At 38.9% G+C, this 19,424-nt stretch overlaps 1 long non-coding RNA gene across 14 annotated transcripts in view; it reads right to left on the reverse strand.

Annotated features, from left to right (window-relative positions):
• The window catches only part of LOC102159861 (sister chromatid cohesion protein PDS5 homolog A), a 145,383-nt gene that overhangs the window by 12,437 nt on the left and 113,522 nt on the right, over positions 1–19,424 (reverse strand). For 6 of the 14 annotated variants that reach the window (XR_002346613.2, XR_002346609.2, XR_002346614.2 and 3 more), the window contains exons 30-32: positions 18,952–19,097; positions 17,009–17,117; positions 9,288–9,640 (exon numbers count right to left, since the gene is read on the reverse strand). This is a non-coding gene — a long non-coding RNA (sister chromatid cohesion protein PDS5 homolog A). Of the gene's footprint in view, positions 1–8,165; positions 9,641–16,663; positions 16,690–16,987; positions 17,121–18,951; positions 19,098–19,424 lie in introns of those variants that run through there. The other 8 variants (XR_002346612.2, XR_002346606.2, XR_014812338.1 and 5 more) reach the window with 3 other exon arrangements.

A 19,424-nucleotide genomic window follows, 5' to 3' on the forward strand; every position in this document is an offset into this window, starting at 1 on the left:
TGTGGTGTAGGTCACAGATGAGGCTTGGATCCTGCGTTGCTGTGGCTGTTGTGTAGCCTGGCAACTGTAGCTCCAATTTTGACCCCAAGCCTGGGAACTTCTATATATGCCACAGGTACAGCCCTAAAAAGCAAAAAAGAAAAGAAAGGAAAAAACTGTAAGAATACTATGAACAATTATACACCAACAAATCTGACAACTTAGAAGAAATGGACAAACTTTCTAGAAGCATACAGCCCACCAAAACTGAATCAAGAAGCAGATAATTTGAATAGAATGATCACCAGAAATGAAATGCAATATGTAATAAAAACACTCCCTACAGACAACAGTCCAGGACCAGATGGTGTCACTCACAGACAAATTCTACCAAACCATACAAAGAACTTAGGCCCATTCCTCTTAACTTTTCCAAAAGATGGAAGACATCCTACCAAAGACATTCTATGAAGCCACCATCACCCTAATACCAAAACCAATGACACTACCAAAAAAGAAAATTATGGGCCCATATCTTTGATGAATATAGATGCAAAAATTCTCAACAAAATTTTAGCCAATTGAATCCAACAACATATAAAAAAGATCACACACACAACCAAGTGGGATTCATCCCAAGTTCACAAAGATGGTTCAACATATGCAAATCAATCAACATCATACTCCACATTAACAAAAGTAAAGTCAAAACCCGTATGATCATCTCAAGAGATGTAGAAAAAGCATTTGACAATATTCAGCATCCATTCATGATAAAAAATCCTACCAAAGTGGGTATAGAGGGAACATATCTCAACATAATTAAACCCATTTATGACAAATCCACAGCCTATAATACTCAATGGAGAAAAGCTGAAAGCCTCCCGCTTAAAATCTGGAACAAGACAAGGATGCCCACTCTCACCACTTTTTTTCAACAAACTATTGAAAGTCCTAGCCACAACAATCAGACAAACAAAAGAAATAGAAGGAATCTAAACTGGAAGAGAGGAGGTAAAACTGTCACTACATGTAGATAACATGATACTATCTATAGAAAACCCTAAGGACTCCACACAAAAACTACCTGAACTGATCAACAGATTCAGCAAAGTAGCAGGGTACAAGATTAATATTCAGAAATCGTTTGCATTTCTGTATACTAAAATGAAATATTAGAAAGGAATATAAAAAATACCTTTTAAAAATCACATCCCCAAAAATTAAATACCTGATAATAAACTTGACCAAGGATATGAAAGACTCATAAGCTGAGAACTACAAAAGATTAATCAAAGAAATTAAAGAGGATTCAAAGAAATGGAAAGATATTCCATGCTCCTGGACTGGAAAAATTAATATTGTTAAAATAGCCATACCACTCAAAGAAATCTACAGATTTAATGCAATCCCTATCAAATTACCCAGGACATTTTTCACAGAACTAGAAAAAATAATCCAAAAATTTATATGGAAAAGACCCAGAATTGCCAAAGCAATTCTGAGGGGAAAAAAACAGAGCAGAAGGCATAACTCTCCCAGACTACAGACAATATTACAAAGCTACAGTAATCAAGACATTGTGGTACTGGTACAAAACAGATACATGGATCAATAGAACAGAATAAAAAGCCCACAAACAAACCCAGACACCTATGGTCAGTTAATCTTCGACAAAGGAGGCAAGAATATAAAATGGGAAAAATCTCTTCAGCAAGTGGTGCTAGGAAAACTGGACAGCTGCATGTAAATCAATGACACTAGAACACACCCTCACACCATGCACAAAAATAAACTCAAAATGGCTTGAAGACTTAAACGTAAGGCAAGACACCATAAAACTCCTAGAAAAAAACACAGGCAAAACATTCTTTGATATCAACCACACAAATGTTTTCTTAGGTCAATTTCCCAAAGCAATAGAGACAAAACCAAAAATAAACAAATGTGACCTAATCAAACTTATAAGCCTTTGCACAGCAAAGGAAACCATTAAAAACAAAGCAAAACAAAATAAAAAACAAAACAAACAAAAAACAACAAAAAGACAACCTATGGAATGGGAAAAATTGTTGCAATTGATGCAACTGAGGGCCTAATCTCCAAAATACACAAACAAATCATTCAACTCAACAACAAAAAACAAACAGCCCAATTGAAAAATGGGCAGAAGACCTATGTTAAAAAAGACATACAGATAGGTAAAAAACACATGAAAAGATGCTCAGCATCATTAATTATTAGAGAAATGCAAATCAACACTACAATGAGGTACCACCTTCATACCAGTCAGAATGGTCATCATTAATAAGTCTACAGATACCAAATGCTGGAAAGAGTAGAGAGCAAAGGGAACCCTCCTACATAGTTGGTGAGAATGTAAACTGGTACAGACACTATGGAAAACAGTATGGATGTTCCTAATAAAACTAAATATAGAAATACCATATGATCCAGCAATCCTACTCTTGGGCATTTATCTGGACAGAACTACAATTCAAAAGAATACATATACCTTTATGTTCCCAGCAGCATTATTCACAATAGGCAAGATATGGAATCAACCTAAATGTCCACTGAGAGATGAATGGATTAAGAAGATTTGGTACATTGATCATTGTACAACTATAAATACCCAGACACCTATGGTCAATTAATCTTTTTTTTTTTTTTTTTTTGTCTTTTTGCCATTTCTAGGGCTGCTCCCACAGTACATGGAGGTTCCCAGGCTAGGGGTTGAATTGGAGCCACAGCTGCCAGCCTATGCCAGAGCCATAGCAACACGGGATCTGAGCTGCGTCTGCAACTTACACCACAGCTCACGGCAATGCTGGATCCTTAACAGTGAGTGAGGCCAGGGATCAAACCTGTAACCTCATGGTTCCTAGTTGGATTCGCCAACCACTGAGCTACGACAGGAACTCCAGTCAATTAATCTTTGACAAAGGAGGCAAGAACATAAAATGGGAAAAAGACAAGTCTTTTCAGCAAGTATTGCTGGGCAACCTGGACAGCTGCATGCAAATCAATGAAACTAGAATGCACCCTCACACCATGCACGAAAATAAACTCAAAATGGCTTAAAGACGTAAATATAAGACAAGACAGTATCAAACTCCTGGAAGAGAACATAGGCAAAACATTTTCTGACATCAGCTTTACAAATGTTTTCTCAGGTCAGTCTCCCAAAGCAACAAAAATAAAAGCAAAAATAAACCAATAAGACCTAATCAAACTCACAAGTTTTGCACAGCAAAGGAAACCAAAGAAAACAAAAAGACAACTTACAGAATGGGACAAAATAGTTTCAAATGATGCAAGTGACAAGGGCTTAATCTCTAGAATATACAAACAATTTATACAACTCAACAGCAAAAAAGCCAACAACCCAAATGAAAAATGGGCAAAAGACTTGAATAGACATTCCTCCCAAGGAAGATATACAGATGGCCAACAAGCACATGAAAAAAAATCCTCGACATCACTGATTATTACAGAAATGCAAATCAAAACTACCATGAAAACAAACAAACAAACAAACAAACAAACAAAAACAAAACTACCATGAGATACCACCTCACACCAGTAAGAATGGCCCTCATTAATAAGTCCACAAATAACAAATGCTGGAGGGGATGCGGAGAAAAGGGAACCCTCCTGCACTGTTGGTGGGACTGTAAGCTGGTACAACCACTATGGCGGTATCTTAGAAAACTATACATAGAACTACCATGTGACCCAGCAATCCCACTCTTGGGCATATATCCAGACAAAACTTTCTTTAAAAAAGACACATGCACTCACATATTCATTGCAGCACTATTCACAATAGTCAAGACAAGGAAACAACCCAAATGTCCATCAACAGATGATTGAATTAGGAAGATGTGGTATATGTAAATACAATGGAATACTACTCAGCCACAAAAAAGAAAAAACGAATGCCATTTGCAGCAACATGGATGGAACTAGAGACTCTCATCCTGAGTGAAGTAAGTCAGAAAGAGAAAGACAAATACCATATGATATCACTTATATCTGAAATCTAATATATGGCGCAAATGAACCTTTCCACAGAAAAGAAAATCAGGGACTTGGAGAATAGACTTGTGGTTGCCAAGGGGGAGGGGGAAGGAGTGGGATGGATTGGGAGCTTGGGGTTAATAGATGAAAACTACTGCCTTTGGAATGGATTAGCAATGAGATCCTGCTATGTAGCACTGTGAACTATGTCTAGTCACTTATGATGGAACATGATAATGTGAGAAAAAAAGAATGTATACATGTATGTGTAACTGGGTCACCATGCTGTACAGCAGAAAAAAAAATAATGTATTGGGAAAATAAAAACAATAAAAAAAACAAGTACAAATACAGTACTATTAAGCCATAGAAAAGAATGAAATTATGCCATTTGCAGCACTGTGGATGCAACCAGAGATTATTACACCAAGTGAAATAAGTCACAAGGAGACAAATACCATATATCATCACTTATAGGAGGAATCTAAAATATGGCACAAACGAACGTATCTATAAAACAGAAACAGACATATAGACATAGAGAACAGACCTGTGGTTGTCAAGGGGGAGAGGGGAGGGAGTGGCATGGACTGGGAGTGTGGCATTAATTCATATTTAGAATAGATAACCAATAAGGTCCCACTGTATAGCACAGAGAACTATATTCAATCTCTTGGGACAGAACGTGATGGAAGGTAATTTGCAGAAAAGAAGTATGTATATATGTGACTGGGTCACTCAAAATTGAAACAATATTGTAAATCAACTTTACTTTAATAAAGAAATGTGAAAAAAAATACAAACAAGTATTTTCCAAGCATCTTCTGATAAACTATTTTCATGTGCATGTATAGTACCTGCAGAATTAAGACTTAATTTTACTTTAAAAGTACAATACAGTATAATGGTTACAGATTGCAGAATGATGTTGCCTGGTTTTAATCCTGTCTCCACTATATTTATATAAGTAAATGGATCAAAAGCTCCATTTCTGAATTTCCTCCTCTTTATAAACTGGGGATAATGATAGTACTTAGATATTCTAAGTATTTAATAGCTTAACAAAGGGCTTAGAATTGAGCCTCGCTCATGAAACACTATATTAAAGTTAGCCATTATTATCCTTATGCAGCATTTTTTTTCTTTTGTTTTTTCTTTTTAGGGCCACAACTACAGCATAGGGAAATTCTCAGGCTAGGGGTTGAATCGGGGCTGTAGCTGCAGGCCTGTGCCACAGCCACAGCCACTCTGGATCAGAGCCGTGTCTGCAACACACACCACAGCTCACAGCAATGTCAGATCCTTAACTCACTGAGCAAGGCCAGGGACTGAACCCAAGTCCTCATGGATACTAGTTGGGTTTGTTACTGCTGAGCCACAACAGGAACTCCAATTTTTAGCAATTTTTTTTTCTTTTTTTTTTTTTTTTTAAAGGGTAGCACCTGCAGCACATGGAAGTTCCCAGGCAGGGGGCAGAAGTGGAGCTGCAGCTGGCTGCCACAGCCACAGCCACAGCCACATGGGATCCAAGCCGCATCTGTGACTTATGCTTTAGCTTTCGGAAATGCTGGATCCTTAAGCCACTGAGCAGGAGCCAGGAACTGAACTTGTGTTCTCCTGGATACTAGTCAGGTTTTTCACAGCTGCCCCACCACTGGAACTTTTTTTTTTTTGTCTTTTTGCCATTTCTTGGGCCGCTTCTGAGGCATATGGAGGTTCCCAGGCTAGGGGTCAAATCGGAGCTGTAGCCGCCAGCCTATGCCAGAGCCACAGCAACTCGGGATCCGAGCCGCATCTACGACCTACATCACAACTCACAGCAACACCGGATTGTTAACCCACTGAGCAAGGGCAGGGATCGAACCCAAAACCTCATGGTTCCTAGTCGGATTCGGTAACCATTGCACCACGACCGGAACTCCTTGAGCAAGCTTTAAAACTTAATAAAATAGGAGTTCCCGTCGTGGTGCAGTGGTTAACGAATCCGACTAGGAACCATGAGGTTTTGGGTTCGATCCCTGCCCTTGCTCAGTGGGTTAACAATCCGGCGTTGCAGTGAGCTGTGGTATAGGTCGCAGACACATATTGGATCCCGTGTTGCTGTGGCTCTGGCGTAGGCCGGTGGCTACAGCTCCGATTGGACCCCTAGCCTAGGAACCTCCATATGTCGCGGGAGCGGTCCAAGAAATAGCAAAAAAAACAAAAAAAAACAAAAAACAAACTTAATAAAATATATGTAACATAAAATTTACCATTTTAATCTTTTATGTACACAGTTCAGTAACCATTAAATGATAACCCCACAACCTTTAAATAGTAACACCTATTTCTTCCTCCCTGCCCCTAGCAACCACCTTGTTCTGTCCCTGTGAATTTAATATGACTACTCCAGTATCTCATGTAAGTCGAATCATATAGAATTTATCCTTCTGTGACTGGCTTATTTCACTTAGTATAATGTCCTTAAGGTTTACCCATATTTAGCATGTGTCAGAATTTCACTGTAGTATATAGTAATTTAAAAAATAGTACTTGGAAGTTCCCTTGTGCTGCAGTGGGCTAATGATCCGGTATTGTTACTGCAGTGGCTCAGGTTTTTTGTTTCAATCAATAGACTGAAAGTAAAAGTTTTCTGCCCTCTTCTGGAATTGACAAGTTAGAGAAGTATGTCCTTTGAGGGCAAGAACCTACCATTTAGGATACACCTAGCCCAATGCTGGCACTCCAATCCGTGAGTATTTGTTAGAAGAACAAATGAGAAGAGTTCCCATCGTGGCGCAGTGGTTAACGAATCCGACTAGGAACCATGAGGTTGCGGGTTCCATCCCTGGACTTGCTCAGTGGGTTAAGGATCCGGCATTGCCATGAGCTGTGGTGCAGGTTGCAGATGTGGCTCGGATCCCGAGTTGCTGTGGCTCTGGTGTGGGCTGGAAGCTACAGCTCCAATTTGACCCCTAGCCTGGGAACCTCCATATGCCTCGGGAGCGGCCCAAGAAATGGCAAAAAGACCAAAAAAAAAAGAGGTACAAGGAGCAATACTGATGTGCTTGTAATGCATTCAATCCTAGGCAAGGGGATATCATGAGTAATACAGTTTGTGGAGTAAGTTAGGTTTCAAGGCCAAAGTCATAATGCTAGAATTTAAGGCACAATTGTGCATTAGATTCAGGAAAGAATGAAGAAGACAAAAGAAGCTTGGGAAAAAGTTTCAGAATTTACTTCTATGTTTTTGCTAGCCATGAATTTAGTTGTCAACAATTCAATCAGAAATTTCTGAAATATGTGTGCAAAATGATCTATTCCGTTGAAGTACAATGTACTTAAGTTATATTCACTGAGAATATAAAACCATCAGAATTCTGTATTTTCCTTGGATCTGGTGTTGCTGTGGCTGTGGCATAAGCCAGCAGCTGTAGCTCTGATTAGACCCCTAGCCTGGGAACCTTCATATGCCGTGGGTGTGGCCCTAGAAAGACAAAAAAAAAAAAAATCAAAAATCTGTATTTTGGATAAAACACTGCCCACTGCTCTACTAAATGGCATACTTAAGACTTCTAAGATGTCTTTTCACCCCTAAAAGAGTTGTTTTAATATTTTTAAGTTCCCTCTGTAGGGCAATGGGATCAGTGGTGTCTCCACAGCGTAGGGATGCAGGTTCGATCCCTGGCTTGACACAGTGGGTTAAGGAACAGGCATTGCCATAGCTGCAGTGTAGGGCAACTGTGGCTTGCATTTGATTCCTGGCCCAGAACTCCACTTGCCTTGGGGTGCCCAAAAATTTTTACGAAGGCCCAAAGCCATTTTTAATCAAAAACAGTCTGTGGCATGTAAGCCATATGGTTTAACTAAAAGCAGAGCAATGGGTTTTGCAATGCCCAATTTCAGAGGCAAAGTCTGGTTGTTACTGAAAACGTTTTCAGGGTCTAAGTAAGTACCTGCATATTTCTGTTAGATGGCAAAAGGACAGCTCATGAGAGAGAAGGTCAGGTGGCCTAGGGTGACAATCAATACTGTTTTATGTGGGTGAGCAATGGCTAGAATTCTAGAGGCCCTTTAGAGAATTCTGGCAATCTCCACTGAAGCTGTTCTGCTTTTGTATAACGAAAGTATATTAAGGGGTATAGCAACTAGAATTCAAAACAATGGTTAAAACAACGTAAATATTCTGTGCTAGGCACTTTGTTGAATGCTTTATATTTAATGATCTTTTTATTTCTTAGAACAGTCTGATCATACTGTCTTACCAATGAAGAAAAGGTGACCAAGGTTAAATATGATGTTCCACATCAAAGGCCCAGGTTTTAGGAGAAAAATAACAAATTTACCTTCAATACTGGTTTTCCTTACTATATTTTTAGTCCATAAAAATAGAAGGGAGTAAATAGAAGAAATATTCATTACCTATTCCAGTTTGGGCCTAGATTAGCTGCCATGAAATGTTGCAAAAGGTACCCAGACACATTTAAAATAAAACAATTCAGCTGCCCCAAGAGAATCAGAATTTCATAAACAGTAATTAAAAAAAATGTACTTACAAACACATGTGCCTTAGCAATACTACTTTATAAAAATACTGAGGCAGAATAGTGGGGGCATCCTTATATGATCAGAGCTGGCTCTTTTCCAGAAGGAACTCAGAATCTTACAAAATAATTCAGGGGGAGATGAATCAGGTATTTTCTACAAGGAAAAAGAAGGGGCGTGGGGCTAAGCTCTAACCGTAGGTCAAGAATGGAAGGTGCCAACTTCTAGTCTCCAGTTGGGGTGCCACTGTTACAGTATGGAAAAGGCTGAAATCCCAGCCCAAACATGGCAAAAAATAAGCAGCTGTGAGGTTATTCCCATTGGGGAGGGTTGAGGGGAGGTAAGCTATTGACTGATATTAAACCTAATGGTAAAAGTGGAATTAAAGAGCAGGATATACTTATTCATGTCTCATGATGCCTATCTTCTTCCATTCTGGGACCTCTGTATCCAAAAGGTAGCCTTTGTATTTAGTAAATCCCATGCAATTATGTAATGTACACCAAGCAAAACATATTATCCTTGCTGATAAATAGAAATATCAAGATACCATATCCTAATTAAAAATTAACCAAAGAAAAAAGAGATCTCTCTTCAAATTGTTGTCCTGAAGGGTATGAGATAAAAACAAATACCACCATAACTTACTCAGGAAAATCAAGGGCTGTTTTCATTCCCAAATGCCTAGGTATTTGGGGGTGACTGGCAACTAGGAATAAAAATGTCTAAATTCAAAGTTCAGAAAGAATGGTGTATGTTACCTTTGTAGGTCAATTTGTCTCTCTGCTGGTGCTGCCTTTTTGGCTACGTCTTGCAGTTTGGGTGCTTTGGCATTACCTGTCTCCAAACCTCCAGGGCTTTCCTGACTGACTGCGGCTCTCTTTCTTCCCTTGCTAAGAGGTTTATTTATATCATCATTTTTGGTTGCATTGCCCTGAGATTCAGACTTGGGTCGACGTCCTCTCCTGGGTTTTGAAGGGGCAGGTGGTCCTGATTCATCTACTTTTTCATCTGTTTTTTGTTGGATATTCTCTGCACCAGCTGCTGTTACAGTTCTTTTTTTTCCTCGGTCACTGCTGATGTTGCCCTGGGCAGCCTGATCAGAATTAATCTCCTAAAAGAGCAAAAAATAATTCTATGAACATAAATTCCTTAAATATCACTGAACTGTACTAGAAAGAAGCATTCTGAAAGTATTTAAAGGACTGGGATCCCAGGACTTCAAGTTAAATGCTTTCATACTATGAAGAATATAAACTCCTTGAGGGTAAGAGCTAAACATGGTGCCCAAAGTGCTTGGCATATACTGTATACTCAATAAATGCTCATTAAAATATATAGGCACAAATATTACAGGAGAAAACCTACCCAATTTTGCTTGCATACCCATTTTAAATGAAAAGGTCCTTTTTTTGATACCATGCACTCAATGTATCACTTTTCAAAAGAGGGGAGGAAGTTTTCACTATGATGCATCTAACTAAAATAACTGTAGTAGTTCTATGACATAAAGATCTTAATACCTTACTCCACTCATTCATTCAAACTTTTCTCTTCTTCCTGCATCAATCAATAACCTTCTACTTCTTTCTGAACATTTTCTTTTTTTCTCTAGTTTGGCGTATATATTTTATATATAAAGTCATCTAAAATGTTCAAAGTAATAATATCCCATTTTAATGTAACAGACATAATGGACGTTAGGAAAAAAATAGTTTTCAGAATGAAAGTAATCTTTTTTTGGCTGTGCCTATGGCATGTAGAAGTTCCCAGGATAGGGATCGAACCTGAGCCATAGCAACAATCTGAGCCACTGCAGTGATAATGCCAGATCCTTAACCCTCTGCACCACAAGGGAACTCCAAAAAGTAATCTTTATGTGGAAGATATTGTGGAATCAATTATAATTTTAATTGATTAAAGGGAAAAAAAGCAACACTAAAAAATTAGGCTATATCTTTTTAATTAATTAATTTTCATTTCCCCAGAAAATGTTTTCAGAATGAAACACATATAAATTTTTCATGTTTCAAGAAAATTTACTTAGATGATACAAAATAGATCAAAGAAGAAATATGCAAAGGTCACCCTGGAGAAAGACAGTAATTCCTGGGCAAAACATGGGTTAATAAAGATGACTAAAAGTGGGAGTTTCCACTGTGGCACAGAAGCTTTTGGATCCAACATTGCATCTGCGGTAGCATGGGTTCAATCCCTGGCCCTTGCAGTGGGTTAAGAATCTGGCATTGCTGCACCTGTGGCGTAGGCTGCGGCTGCGGCTCACATTCAATCCCTGGCTTAGGAACTTCCGTATGCCAGGGAAGCAGTCGAAAAAGGAAAAGAAAAAACAAAAAAAGTGACTATGGTTAAACGTGAAAAAGAAACCATTCACTCAAGTGAATACCTATTAGATGCAGTGGCTGCTGGGCAGATTGAAGAATAAAACTAATACTACTCCTGTCCTCAAAGAGATTAGCATAGTGACTTTTTTTTTGTCTTTTATCTTTTTATTTATTTATTTATTGCCTTTTCTAGGGCCACTCCCATGGCATATGGAGGTTCCCAGGCTAGGGGTCGAATCGGAGCTGTAGCCACCGGCCTACGCCAGAGCCACAGCAACGCAGGATCCGAGCCGCATCTGCAACCTACACCACAGCTCACAGCAATGCTGGATTCTTAACCCACTGAGCAAGGCCAGGGATCAAACTCGCAACCTCATGGTTCCTAGTCGGATTCGTTAACCACTGAGCCATGATGGGAACTCCCATAGTGACTTATTTTTAAAAACAAACATTTAAGTATAGATTACCCTAAATGCTAAGAGATTAAAGAAAAGGGCATTCAGGAAAAAAAAAAAAATCAGGAAACACCAATTTCTTATTGGTTCTTTTGGGGAATACTAATTAAACAATATCAAAGCAGAACATAGCACATGAAATGTGAAATATTCTACACAGATGGGGAAGAGGCAGCATAAAATACCTGAAGAAAGACAGCGTGGAAGATTTAAGGAACCCGGAATGATGGGCGAGTGGGATAAAGTAGGAGAAGCAGGCATGGATGATATCATTAAGGCCTTGTGGGACATTTAAGAAATTTAATTCTATTCTAATAAAAGTCACTGAAGGACTTTAAATAGAGGACAAACATAATCCAAATTATACTTTAAAAAGATCAACTTGGCTGCTATATTTGGGGACTAGATTGGAAGGGAGCAGGAATATTAACAGGAACATAAAACTACTATAGCATCAGAAGCTAAATTAGAAAAGAAAAAGCTAATTTAAAAATGGGGAGTACAGAGTTCCTGTCGTGGCGCAGTGGTTAACAAATCTGACTAGGAACCATGAGGTTGCGAGTTTGATCCCTGGCCTTGCTCAGTGGGTTAAGGATATAGCGCTGCTGGCTTGGATACCGAGTTGCTGTGGCTCTGGTGTAGGCTGGCGGCTACAGCTCCGATTCAACCCCTAGCCTGGGAACCTCCATATGCCGCGGGAGTGGCTCAAGAAAAGGCAAAAAGGAAAAAAGGCAAAAAAAAAAAAAAAAAAAAAAAAATGGGGAGAGTAGAGTTCCTGTCGTGGCTCAGCAGTTAGCGAACCTGACTATCATCCAGGAGGATGTAGGTTCGATCCCTGGCCTCCCTCAGTGGGTTAAGGATCTGGTGTTGCCCTGAGCTGTGGTGTAGGTTGCAGACGTGGCTCGGATCTGGCGTTGCTGTGACGTAGGCTGGTGGCTACAGTTCTGGTTGGATGCCTAGTCTGAGAACCTCCATATGCTGCAGTGCAGCACTAAAAAGACAAAAAGAAAAAAAAAGGGGGGGGGACCCAAATAAACAAAACAAGAAATCTTATCTGATACTGCAAAAATACAAAAACCAACTAAACAAACAAACAATTTTTTGGGGGGTCTTTTTACAGCTGCACCTGCGACATACGGAAGTTTCCAGGCTAGGGGTCGAATTGGAGCTGCAGCTGCCAGCCTACACCACAGCTCATGGCAATGCTGGATCCTCAACCCACTGAGCAAGGCCAGGGATTTGAACCTGTGGCCTCATGGATGCTAGTCAGATTCACTTTTGCTGAGCCACAACGGGAACTCTAACAAATGTTTTATTAGGTCAGTCTCTCAAGGCAATAGAAATTTAAAAAAAAATTTAAAAAATGGGACCTAATCAAACTTAGAAGCTTTTGCACAGCAAAGGAAATGATAAAAAAAGGGGGAAAAAAAAGACCTCCTATGAAATGGGAGAAGACAGTTGCAAAAGATGCAACTACAAAGGGCTTAATCTCAAAAATATATGAAAAATTCACACAATTCAGCAACAACAACAAACAACCTAATCAAAAAATGTGCAGAAGACCTAAACAGACATTTCTCCCAAGACATAGAGATGGCCAGTAGGCACATGAAAAAATGCTCAACATCGCTAATAATTAGAGAAATGTAAATTGAAACTACAACGAGGTACTATTTCATACAGTCAGAATGGCTGTCATTAATAAGTCTACAAACAACAAATGCTGGAAATGGTGTAAAGAAAAAGGGAGCCCTCTAGACTGTTGGTAAGAACGTAAATTGGTACAACCACCATGAAAAACAGTAAGGAAGCTCCCCAGGAAACTAAATACAGAACTACCATATGACCCAGCAATCCCATTCCTGGGCATGTATCTTGACAAAACTACAATTCAAAAAGATACATGCACCCCTAGTTCACTGGGGCCAAGACATGGAAACAACCTAAATCAACAGATGAATAGAGTAAGAAGATACAGTACATATATACAAAGGAATACCACTCAGCCATTAAAAAGAATCAAATAATGCCACTTGCAGCAACAAGGATGCAACTAGAGATTATTATACTAAGTGAAGTAAATCAAAAAGACAAAGACAAATACCATATGATATCACTTATACGTGGAATCGAAAATATGGTACAAATGAACCTATCTACAAAACAGAAACAGACTCACTCACAGACCCAGAGAAAAGACTTGTGGTTGCCATGGTGGAGGAGGGGGAGGGGGAATTGGGATGGACTGGGAAGTTGGGGTTAGTAGATAGAAACTTACATTTAGAACAGAAAAGCAAACAGGACCTACTGAATAGCATAGGGAACTACATTCAATCTCTTAATGATAGACCATGATGGAAAAGAATATAAAAAAAATGTATATATGTACATAACTGAGTCACTTTCCTGTAGAGCAGAAGGTGGCACAACAATGCATATCAATTTATACTTTAATAAAAAAATAAACTTGAAAAAAATTAAAATGGGCAAATATTAAACTGAGCACATCCAGTTGGGTCAACCAAAATACTGGTAGTCAGAGAAATAAAAATTAAAACAATAGTGGGGCATTAATTTCAATCCTTTAAAAAAAAAATTAAAAAAAAAAATTCATGGTTGCACCTGTGGCATACGGAAGTCCCCAAGCCAGCGACTGAATCTAAGGCACAGCTGTGGCAATGCCGGATCCTTTAACCCATTGTGCCGGGCCAGGGATTGAACCCGAACCTTTGCAGCGACCAAGCTGCCACAGTCAGATTCTTAACCCACTGCGCCACAGCAGGAACTCTTAGTTTTGATACTTTAAACTGAAAAAAAATTCAAAAGAAAGGTAAAACCTTTTGTTGGTGGGTATGTATAGAAAAAAGTACCCTGCTGATAGAAATGTCAAGTATTCTAACTTTTCAAGAAAGCAATGTGGGAAAATGTAAAATCTCTTAATACATTTACTCTTTGATCCAGCAATCCCACTGCTAGAACTTAGCCCCCAGAAGTAAAATCACCAGTAAATGTGTTTGTAAAGAGTATTTAGGAATTCCTCTGTGGCACAGCTGGTTAAGGATAGGGTGTGTTGCTGTAGCAGCCTGGGTAGCTGCTATGTATGGGTTTGATACCTGGGCCAGGAACTCCCACATGCCACAGGAGCAGTCAAAAAGAAAAAAAGAAAATTTAATGCAACATTGTTTGCAGTGGCAAAAAAGGGAGAAAGAAAATATTTATATGTATACATACATGAAAATAACATTGTAGAGAAAAAAGCAAACACAGAGATAAGACTGTTTAAAAGGGAAAAAAAGACTATTAAAAATCATGCATAGGAAGTTCCCATTTTTGCTCAGCGGAAACATATCCAACTAGTATCCATGAGGATGAGGGTTCAATCTCTGGCCTCACTCAGTGGGTTGGGGATTCAGCATTGCCGTGACCTGTGGTGTAGGTCACAGATGTGGCTTAGATCCTGCATTGCTGGCTATGGTGTAGGCCAGCAGCTGTAGCTCCGATTCGACCCCTAGCCTGGGAAATACCATATGCCATGGGTGTGGCCCTAAAATGCAAAAAAAAAAAAAAAAAAAAAAAAAAAAAAGAAAAAGAAAAAAATCATGCATAATATTTATGAACATTATGTACATGTACCTATGTATAAAGAACTCATGCAAAAGCCAAATGAAGAGGAAAGTTGCCAGCTGTCAGCTACTAGTACAAAGAAAAAGAAGACTCCTGAAGGACAACATTGGCAGTATTGCTTGCCTGCATCCATGGAATGTACATATCTTTTTTTTCCTTCTTCTTTTTAGGGCTGCACCTGCTGGCCTATGCCACAGTCACAGGCACAGCAACGTGGGATCCAAGCTTCATCTGAGACCTATACTGTAGCTTATGGCAGAGCCAGATCCTTAACCCACTGAGCGAGGCCAGGTATCGAACCCGCATCCTCAAGGACACCATCCTGGGTTCTTAATCCGCTGAGCCACAAAAGGAACTGGAATGTATTATGTCTTATTTCTTCTTTTAACTACTTTCCTTGTTCATCGTTCATATTACAGTCTGATTTCCCTTACAGTAAATAATAGGAGAAAATATTCTGATTTATAAATACGCATATTCAGTTTGCTGGATAATCTTTATATGCATATTAGTTTATGTATCAACCTCTTTGAGAAAGTAGTTAGCAAGCAACACTCCCGTGGACTTTTATGTACTTTTAGTATAAGAATAAGATAGTGTTCTGAGCCTACAAGACTGGGGACCAGACCTTGGAAAGAAATGATCGTATCAACTTATGGGAGACCTGACTTGGAAGCTAACAGGCTTTTAATTTTTTTTTTAAAACCAAAATATAACCCCTGTTTCTTCAGGCTACAGAGAATAAAAATAAGGGTTTGGCACAATACAATATTATAGATCAATCAAAGTAACATTTTGGCCTCTCGGAAATTAGAACTTAAATGTCCAATTTCTATACAATTTTTCAGCAGAGGCTGGAAAGGTTACAGATAGCTGTATGTAGTAGATAAACATCTGTATCCCTGAACACCTCTGTGTTTATATCTGTTTTGGGCCCACCCATGGCATGGGACTGGACCTGAGCCACAGCAGTGACAATGCCAGATACTTAACTCCTGGGCCATCAGGGAACTCCCTCCCTGTACCATCTCTTATTACATGTCATAAGTATGTTTAACTAAGTGTCTGGGGAAATATGCATTTCTGCATCTAAGTATATTTACATCAAATATTGAATTCTATATAGGGATCTAACAATATTCAAATCTATTGGTTCATGAATTCCAGAGTTTTGACAGTGAGAGGTTTCCTGTTACCTCAATCTACTGACATACTAAAGTTCAGAGAGCAAACAGCAAGAGTTTGACAGTGAGAGACTGATTTTTTTTTTTTTTTTTTTGCTGAGAGACTGATTTGAAAATGTATCCTTGAGTTCAGATAATGAGTTTGGACAGGAAAAGTTCAGCACTGTGGAATAACTGTATATAGTCCTATGTTTTACATACCTAAAACATCTGATAAATACCATAAATTTATGGGAGGTAGTAAAAAGATAAATATGTCAAGAATATGATTCTATAGGAAGAGAAATAATTTTTATGGTGCTCCTACTCTTACCAATGTTACACTCCTTTCTATCCTCCCCCCCAATTGTTAAGAGTATTGGGTGCCACTGTTAAAAGGTACATCATCTTGGGAATTACCGTTGTGGCTCAGCGGTTGATGAATCCAACTAGGATCCATGAGGATACAGGTTCGATCCCTGGCCCCTCTCAGTGGGTTAAGGATCTGGCGTTGCTATGAGCTGTGGTGTAGGTAGCAGGCCGGCAGCTGTAACTCCGATTTGACCCCTGGCCTGGGAACTTCCATATGCCGCAGAAGTGGCCCTAAAAAGTAAAAACAAAAACCAAAAAAACCCGTTCCTATTTTTTCAAGCTATTTGGGGAAGTAGTATGGGAAGATACCATTATGGGTGACCCCATAAACTCTGGTAAATGGAGAAAGTGGACAGAGAATCATTTTTGGAGAGTGGAAGCACCGTAAGTGTAGCAGAGGGTGGTATAAACACGTGTAGTATGTAGTATCTACATTAATGTGTCCACTGTGGTTTCTTAGCCCTATCATGAAATTGTACTAAGAATCTCCATGAGAGACATGCACTTGTTAAATTTTAAAACTTACCTTATTCTTTACTGGGTCAATATTCTTTACAGGTGTGACAGAAATAATTCTCACTGGGTTCTCTTCATTTTCACTAACTCCAGTTTCTGCAGCCTCTGAACTCTGTTCCCTACTGAAGAGAAATAACCAAAGCTTCTTTATTTTACCACGTGAACAGAAAGTTTACTCTCTCACTATACCATTAAGGAAACAAGAGGCTTAGGCTGATTTAGAAGCCTGGTCAAGGGAAGTAAGATTTAGATTTTCTGTGGTTACAGACTATTCCTATTACATCAAGTTATTGATTTCCATTTAACCTTATTAATGTAACACAGAAATGACTGCCTAAAACTACCTGAAAAACTAGTTGTCAAGAAACAAACATAACTGTTCCATAAGCCTATCTGTTGGGGGTGGGAAACCCTAAAACAGAACAAAAATACAGTAGAATAAGAGGAGAGTATAGTTTTCTCCAGTTCTACATTGTTAAAGCTCTGCAAGGGAGAGGGCTGCAAGAGGTCATGGGGGTGGCCACTGAGCCCCAACATCCATGTAAACCACACATGTTCCATGTTAATTTTAAAAAATATCTTTGGATTCATCTGCTAAAAATGTGCTTAGAACACCACCAGTTGAATTTATTCTTAAAATTTCATGAAATAGAAGAAAACCTTTAAAAGCCTCAATATTTAGTGTTTCTAAGAATAGGGTCAGTTGAAAATTTTTACGCAGTAGCTAAGACAACACTTAATTTTTTTTGGTTTTTTTAGGGCTGTACCTGTGGCATATGGAAGTTCCCAGGGTACGTGTTGAATTGGAGCTATAGTTGCTGGCCTACACCACAGCCACAGCAACTTGGGATCCAAGCTGCATCTGTGACCCATACCACAGCTCATGGCAGCTCACAGCAATGCCGGATCCTTAACCCTCTGAGTGGGGCCAGGGACTGAACCTGAGTCCTCATGGATACTAGTTGGGTTTGTTATTGCTGAGCCACAACAGGAACTCCAACACTTATATGTTAAACATGGAATCTTTAATCAGTGGAAAATGCTATTAACAATGTTATCTTTACTCATGCTATACTAATTTACTAAATTTTATGTAATTAGTTAAAATTTTAAAAGCATATAAATTTGAAGAGCTGTTTTCCTAAGTGTTAAACGTCACCTTTCCATATGTATCCATGTATAAATTAGTTATATTACAAACTCTTACGGGTTCTTTTGGTTATTTTTTTGCCTTTTCTGGGGCCACTCCCACAGCATATGGAAGTTCCCAGGCTAGAGGTCTAATTGGAGCTGTTGCTGCCGGCCTACACCACAGCCACAGCAATGCCATATCTGAGACCTCCATCACAGCTCACGGCAACACTGGATCCCTAACCCACTGAGCGCGGCCAGAGATTGAACCCACAACCTCATGGTTCCTAGTCGGATTCATTTCTGCTGTGCCACAACTGGAACTCCTCTTATTTTTATTTTTATTGTCCTTTTGCCATTTCTTGGGCCGCTCCTGCAGCATATGGAGGTTCCCAGGCTAGGGGTCAAATCAGAGCTGTAGCCGCCTACACCAGAGCCACAGCAATGCAGGATCCGAGCTACCTCTGCAACCTACACCACAGCTCATGGCAACGCCAGATCCTTAACCCACTGAGCAAGGTCAGGGATCGAACCCACAACCTCATGGTTCCTAGTTGGATTCGTTAACCACTGAGCCACTATGGGAACTCTTCCTCTTATTTTTTTCATTTAAGTTTTCTATATACCTAGAATGCTATATGGTTTCAAAATGAGTAGTATACTCTCAATTTCCATCATTAAATATAGTAAAATTCAACATTTTTGTTTTGTACCAATGTTTCCTAAAGTCTATTTTTGTAACGTGCTTTAAGAAAAGAAACTGAAAGATGAACCAAATAGTGTATGATAATACCAAAAACAATTAGAGAAAATATTAATTGCCTTGATCGATTTCCGGTTGAAGGGTTTAGCTCTGAATTTACATTAATATTGCCTCCAGTCTCAGCTCCAGTGCTTCTAACATATGGTTTCCTTCCCGTTGCTGATAAAGGCTTGTTTACTGCACCCAGTACTCCAGCAGGTTTTGGCTAAAAATTACACATTCATATGTTATTTTATACCTTACTGAAAGGAATACATGTAAGTTTAGACACATGTAAGGAATATACTTTGCTTAACCCAAGAATTGCTACTTTGGAAAGTTAAATCCTGAATTTATTAGAAATGATAATTCTGTAAAACTGTGTCTGAACGTAATTACAAGTCAAAAGCATTACCTCTACTTAATAATACATAAGCAATATTTAATTATTCCTTCTTGCTTAATCAAAATAAAAAGTGCCCCTAAAACACAATGAAATACATATTAAATAAGACATAATAAAATACTGATAAACTACAGTTTAGACACTTTA

This window comes from Sus scrofa, chromosome 8 (genome assembly GCF_054392235.1).
Source record: "Sus scrofa isolate SSC_HxYL_T2T_F1_AM1 chromosome 8, Sscrofa_HxYL_maternal_Yorkshire_Landrace_v2.0, whole genome shotgun sequence".
Classification (NCBI taxonomy): Eukaryota; Metazoa; Chordata; class Mammalia; order Artiodactyla; family Suidae; genus Sus; species Sus scrofa.